Raw genomic sequence first — 6,000 nt, 5'->3', positions numbered from 1 at the left:
CCTCCTCCTCTCCGTCTCCCCGCTCCGGCTGCCCCCGCTCTTCCTCTTCTCCCGCGCCTCCGCCTCTTGCTGCTGCTGCTGCTGCTGCTGCTGCTGCTGCTGCTGCTGCTGCTGCTGCTGCTGCTGCTGCTGCTGCTGCTGCTCCTCTTGCCGCCGTTGCCGCTCCTCCCCCTCTACCTCTCCTCCTCCCCCTCTTCTCCGTCTCCCCGCTCCTCCTCTTCTCTCCTCCTCCCCTCCCTCCCTCCCTCCTCGTCTTCTCTCCTGCCGCTCCCCCCTTCTCTTGCGGCCGCTCCTCCTCCCCCTCCCGCTCCCGCCCCTCTTCTCCGTCTCCCTGCTCCTCCTCTCCCTCTCTTCCTCCTCCTGGTCCCGTTGCTGGTCCCGGGGCCGGAGATTCCGGGCCCCGAGCGCGGCCGACCGGTTCCTGTACCTACCCTTTTCTTCTTTTCCTTTTAGAGTGCTATTTGTTCGACATTTGGGGTGAGGGGACGAGGGAGCCCGGGGACGGGGGACCCGAGGCCCAGGGAAGGGAAGCCATTCGCCCAAGGTCCCAGAGCGGACGAGTGGCGGAGCCGGGATGAGAACCCGGCTCCTTCCGACACCCCGGCCCGGGCTCCGGCCCCTGGGCCACCAGGCTTCTCGACGTCCTGGGGCTTCCCCAGGGGCCCGGAGCTCCGCTACCCCGGGTGCCGGAGGGGGGCTGCCCCGGGTGCCATGGGGGGGCCGCTCCGGGGGCCGGAGGGGGGCTGCCCCGGGTAACGGAGGGGAGCTTTCGCGGGTGCCATAGGGGGGCTGCTCAGGGTGCCATAGGGGGGCCGCCCGGGGGGCCGGAGGGGGGCTGCTCAGGGGGCCGGAGGGGGTTTCTCAGGGGGCCATAGCGAGGATACTCAGGGGGCCGGAGGGGGGCTGCCCTGGGTGCAGGAGGGGGGCTGCTCAGGGGGCCATAGGGGGGCTGCTCAGGGTGGCGGAGGGGGGCTGCCCCGGGGGCCGGAGGGGGGCTGCCCTGGATGCTGGAAGGGTTCTGCTCCGGATGCCGGAGCGGGGCTGCCCCAGGTCCCGGGGTGGGGGGGCTGCTCCGGGTGCCGGAGGGGGGATGCTCAGGGGGCCGGAGGGGGGTTGCCCCGGGTGCCGGAGGGGGGGCTGCTCAGGGTGCTGGAAGGGGGCTGTTCAGGGGGCCATAGGGGGGCTGTTCTGGGCGCCGGAGGGGGGCTGCTCAGGGGGCCGGAGGGGAGGCTCAGGGGGCCGGAGGGGGGCTGCTCTGGGCGCCGGAGGGGGGCTGCTTTGGGCGCCGGAGGGGGGCTGCTCAGGGGGCCATAGGGGGGCTGTTCAGGGGGCCGGAGGGGGGCTGCTCCGGGGGCTGGAAGGGGGCTGTTCAGGGGGCCATAGGGGGGCTGCTCTGGGCGCCGGAGGGGGCCTGCCCCGGGTGCCGGAGGGGGGCTGCTCCGGGTGCCGGAGGGGGGATGCTCAGGGGGCCGGAGGGGGGTTGCCCCGGGGGCCGGAGGGGGGGCCGCCCCGGGGGCCGGAGGGGGACCGCCCCGGGTGCCGGAGGGGGGCTGCTCAGGGTGCCATAGGGCGGCTGCTCTGGGTGCCTGAAGGTGTCTGCTCCGGGTGCCGGAGGGGGGCTGCCCTGGGTGCAGGTGGGGGGCTGCTCAGGGTGCCATAGGGGGGCTGCTCAGGGTGCCGGAGTGGGGCTGCTCGGGGTGGCGGAGGGGGGCTGCCCCGGGGGCCATAGGGGGGCTGTTCAGGGCGCCGGAGGGGGGATGCTCAGGGGGCCGGAGGGGGGCTGCTCCGGGGGCCGGAGGGGGGCTGTTCAGGGCGCCGGAGGGGGGCTGTTCAGGACGCCGGAGGGGGGCTGCCCCGGGGGCCGGAGGGGGGCTGCTCCGGGGGCTGGAAGGGGGCTGTTCAGGGGGCCATAGGGGGGCTGCCCCGGGGGCCGGAGGGGGGTTGCTCCGGGTGCCGGAGGGGGGATGCTCAGGGGGCCATAGGAGGGGTGCTCTGGGCGCCGGAGTGGGGCTGCTCAGGGGGCCGGAGGGGGGCTGCCCCGGGGGCCGGAGGGGGGCTGCTCAGGGTGCCGGAGGGGGGCTGCCCCGGGGGCCGGAGGGGGGATGCTCCGGGTGCCGGAGGGGGGCTGCTCCGGGGGCCGGAGGGGGGCTGCCCCGGGGGCCGGAGGGGGGCTGCTCCGGGGGCTGGAAGGGGGCTGTTCAGGGGGCCATAGGGGGGCTGCTCTGGGCGCCGGAGGGGGCCTGCCCCGGGGGCTGGAGGGGGGCTGCTCCGGGGGCTGGAAGGGGGCTGTTCAGGGGGCCATAGGGGGGCTGCTCTGGGCGCCGGAGGGGGCCTGCCCCGGGGGCCGGAGGGGGGCTGCTCCGGGGGCGGAGGGGGGCTGCCCCGGGGGCCGGAGGGGGGCTGCTCCGGGGGCTGGAAGGGGGCTGTTCAGGGGGCCATAGGGGGGCTGCTCTGGGCGCCGGAGGGGGCCTGCCCCGGGGGCCGGAGGGGGGCTGCTCCGGGGGCCGGAGGGGGGCTGCCCCGGGGGCCGGAGGGGGGCTGCTCCGGGGGCTGGAAGGGGGCTGTTCAGGGGGCCATAGGGGGGCTGCTCTGGGGGCCGGAGGGGGGCTGCTCAGGGGGCCGGAGGGGGGCTGCTCCGGGGGCCGGAGGGGGGATGCTCAGGGGGCCGGAGGGGGGTTGCCCCGGGTGCCGGAGGGGGGCTGCTCCGGGTGCCGGAGGGGGGCTGCCCCGGGGGCCGGAGGGGGGCTGTTCAGGGTGCCGGAGGGGGGCTGCCCCGGGGGCCGGAGGGGGGATGCTCAGGGTGCCGGAGGGGGGGCTGCCTCCGGGGGCCGGAGGGGGGCTGCCCCGGGGGCCGGAGGGGGGCTGTTCAGGGGTGCCGGAGGGGGGCTGCCCGGGGCCGGAGGGGGCTGCTCAGGGGGCTATAGGGGGGCTGTTCTGGGCGCCGGAGGGGGCCTGCTCAGGGGGCCGGAGGGGGGCTGCTCCGGGGGCCGGAGGGGGGATGCCCCGGGGGCCGGAGGGGGGCTGTTCAGGGTGCCGGAGGGGGGCTGCCCCGGGGGCCGGAGGGGGGCTGCTCCGGGGGCCGGAGGGGGGCTGCCCCGGGGGGCCGGAGGGGGGCTGCCCCGGGGGCCGGAGGGGGGCTGCTCCGGGGGCCGGAGGGGGGCTGCCCCGGGGGCCGGAGGGGGGCTGCTCCGGGGGCGGGAGGGGGGCTGTTCAGGGGGCCATAGGGGGGCTGCTCTGGGCGCCGGAGGGGGCCTGCCCCGGGGCCGGAGGGGGGCTGCTCCGGGGGCCGGAGGGGGGCTGCCCCGGGGGCCGGAGGGGGGCTGCTCCGGGGGCTGGAAGGGGGCTGTTCAGGGGGCCATAGGGGGGCTGCTCTGGGGGCCGGAGGGGGGCTGCTCAGGGGGCCGGAGGGGGGCTGCTCCGGGGGCCGGAGGGGGGATGCTCAGGGGGCCGGAGGGGGGTTGCCCCGGGTGCCGGAGGGGGCTGCTCCGGGTGCCGGAGGGGGGCTGCCCCGGGGGCCGGAGGGGGGCTGTTCAGGGTGCCGGAGGGGGGCTGCCCCGGGGGCCGGAGGGGGGATGCTCAGGGTGCCGGAGGGGGGCTGCTCCGGGGGCCGGAGGGGGGCTGCCCCGGGGGCCGGAGGGGGGCTGTTCAGGGTGCCGGAGGGGGGCTGCCCCGGGGGCCGGAGGGGGGCTGCTCAGGGGGCTATAGGGGGGCTGTTCTGGGCGCCGGAGGGGGCCTGCTCAGGGGGCCGGAGGGGGGCTGCTCCGGGGCCGGAGGGGGGCTGCGCCGGGGGCGGAGGGGGGCTGTTCAGGGTGCCGGAGGGGGGCTGCCCCGGGGGCCGGAGGGGGGCTGCTCCGGGGGCCGGAGGGGGGCTGCCCCGGGGGCCGGAGGGGGGCTGCTCCGGGGGCTGGAAGGGGGCTGTTCAGGGGGCCATAGGGGGCTGCTCTGGGGGCCGGAGGGGGGCTGCTCAGGGGGCCGGAGGGGGGATGCTCAGGGGGCCGGAGGGGGTTGCTCCGGGTGCCGGAGGGGGGTTGCTCCGGGTGCCGGAGGGGGGATGCTCAGGGGGCCGGAGGGGGGCTGTTCAGGGCGCCGGAGGGGGGCTGCTCCGGGTGCCGGAGGGGGGCTGCCCCGGGGGCCGGAGGGGGGCTGTTCAGGGTGCCGAGGGGGGCTGCCCCGGGGGCCGGAGGGGGCCGTCTCCGGGGGCCGGAGGGGGGCTGCCCCGGGGGCCGGAGGGGGGCTGCTCCGGGGGCTGGAAGGGGGCTGTTCAGGGGGCCATAGGGGGGCTGCTCTGGGGGCCGGAGGGGGGCTGCTCAGGGGGCCGGAGGGGGGATGCTCAGGGGGCCGGAGGGGGGCTGCCCCGGGGGCCGGAGGGGGGCTGCTCCGGGTGCCGGAGGGGGGCTGCCCGGGGGCCGGAGGGGGGCTGCCCCGGGGGCCGGAGGGGGGCTGTTCAGGGTGCTGGAAGGGGGCTGTTCAGGGGGCCATAGGGGGGCCGCTCCGGGTGCCGGAGGGGGGATGCTCAGGGGGCCGGAGGGGGGTTGCCCCGGGGGCCGGAGGGGGGCTGCTCCGGGTGCCGGAGGGGGGATGCTCAGGGGGCCGGAGGGGGGTTGCCCCGGGGGCCGGAGGGGGGATGCTCAGGGGGCCGGAGGGGGGTTGCCCCGGGGGCCGGAGGGGGGCTGCTCCGGGGGCCGGAGGGGGGATGCTCAGGGTGCCGGAGGGGGGCTGCTCCGGGGGCCGGAGGGGGGCTGCCCCGGGGGCCGGAGGGGGGCTGTTCAGGGTGCCGGAGGGGGCTGCCCCGGGGGCGGAGGGGGCTGCTCAGGGGGCTATAGGGGGGCTGTTCTGGCGCCGGAGGGGGCCCTGCTCAGGGGGCCGGAGGGGGCTGCTCCGGGGGCCGGAGGGGGGATGCTCAGGGGGCCGGAGGGGGGTTGCCCCGGGTGCCGGAGGGGGGCTGCTCCGGGTGCCGGAGGGGGGCTGCCCCGGGGGCCGGAGGGGGGCTGCTCCGGGGGCTGGAAGGGGGCTGTTCAGGGGGCCATAGGGGGGCTGCTCTGGGGCCGGAGGGGGGGGCTGCTCAGGGGGCCGGAGGGGGGCTGCTCCGGGGGCCGGAGGGGGGATGCTCAGGGGGCCGGAGGGGGGGTTGCCCCGGGTGCCGGAGGGGGGCTGCTCCGGGTGCCGGAGGGGGGCTGCCCCGGGGGCCGGAGGGGGGCTGCCTCCGGGGCTGGAAGGGGGCTGTTCAAGGGGGGGCTCATTATGGGGGGCTGCTCTGGGGGCCGGAGGGGGGGCTGCTCAGGGGGCCGGAGGGGGGGCTGCTCCGGGGGCCGGAGGGGGGATGCCTCAGGGGGCGGAGGGGGTTGCCCCGGGTGCCGGAGGGGGGCTGCTCCGGGTGCCGGAGGGGGCTGCCCCGGGGGCCGGAGGGGGGCTGTTCAGGTGCCGGAGGGGGGGCTGCCCCGGGGGCCGGAGGGGGGTATTGCTCCAGGGTGCCGGAGGGGGGGGGCTGCTCCGGGGGCCGGAGGGGGGCTGCCCCGGGGGCCGGAGGGGGGCTGTTCAGGGTGCCGGAGGGGGGCTGCCCCGGGGGCCGGAGGGGGGCTGCTCAGGGGGCTATAGGGGGGCTGTTCTGGGCGCCGGAGGGGGCCTGCTCAGGGGGCCGGAGGGGGGCTGCTCCGGGGGCCGGAGGGGGGATGCTCCGGGGGCCGGAGGGGGGCTGCTCCAGGGGGCCGGAGGGGGCTGCCCCGGGGGCCGGAGGGGGGCTGCTCGGGGTGGCGGAGGGGGGCTGCCCCGGGGGCCATAGGGGGGCTGTTCAGGGCGCCGGAGGGGGGCTGCTCAGGGGGCCGGAGGGGGGATGCTCAGGGGGCCGGAGGGGGGCTGATCAGGGTGCCGGAGGGGGGCTGCCCCGGGGGCCGGAGGGGGGCTGCTCCGGGTGCCGGAGGGGGGCTGCTCCGGGTGCCGGAGGGGGCTGCCCCCGGGGGCCCGGCGGGGGGCTGCTCGGGGTGCCGGAGGGGGGCTGCCCCG

This window comes from Ornithorhynchus anatinus, chromosome X5 (genome assembly GCF_004115215.2).
Source record: "Ornithorhynchus anatinus isolate Pmale09 chromosome X5, mOrnAna1.pri.v4, whole genome shotgun sequence".
NCBI classification, from domain to species: domain Eukaryota; kingdom Metazoa; phylum Chordata; class Mammalia; order Monotremata; family Ornithorhynchidae; genus Ornithorhynchus; species Ornithorhynchus anatinus.
This window is presented reverse-complemented; position numbering follows the sequence as displayed.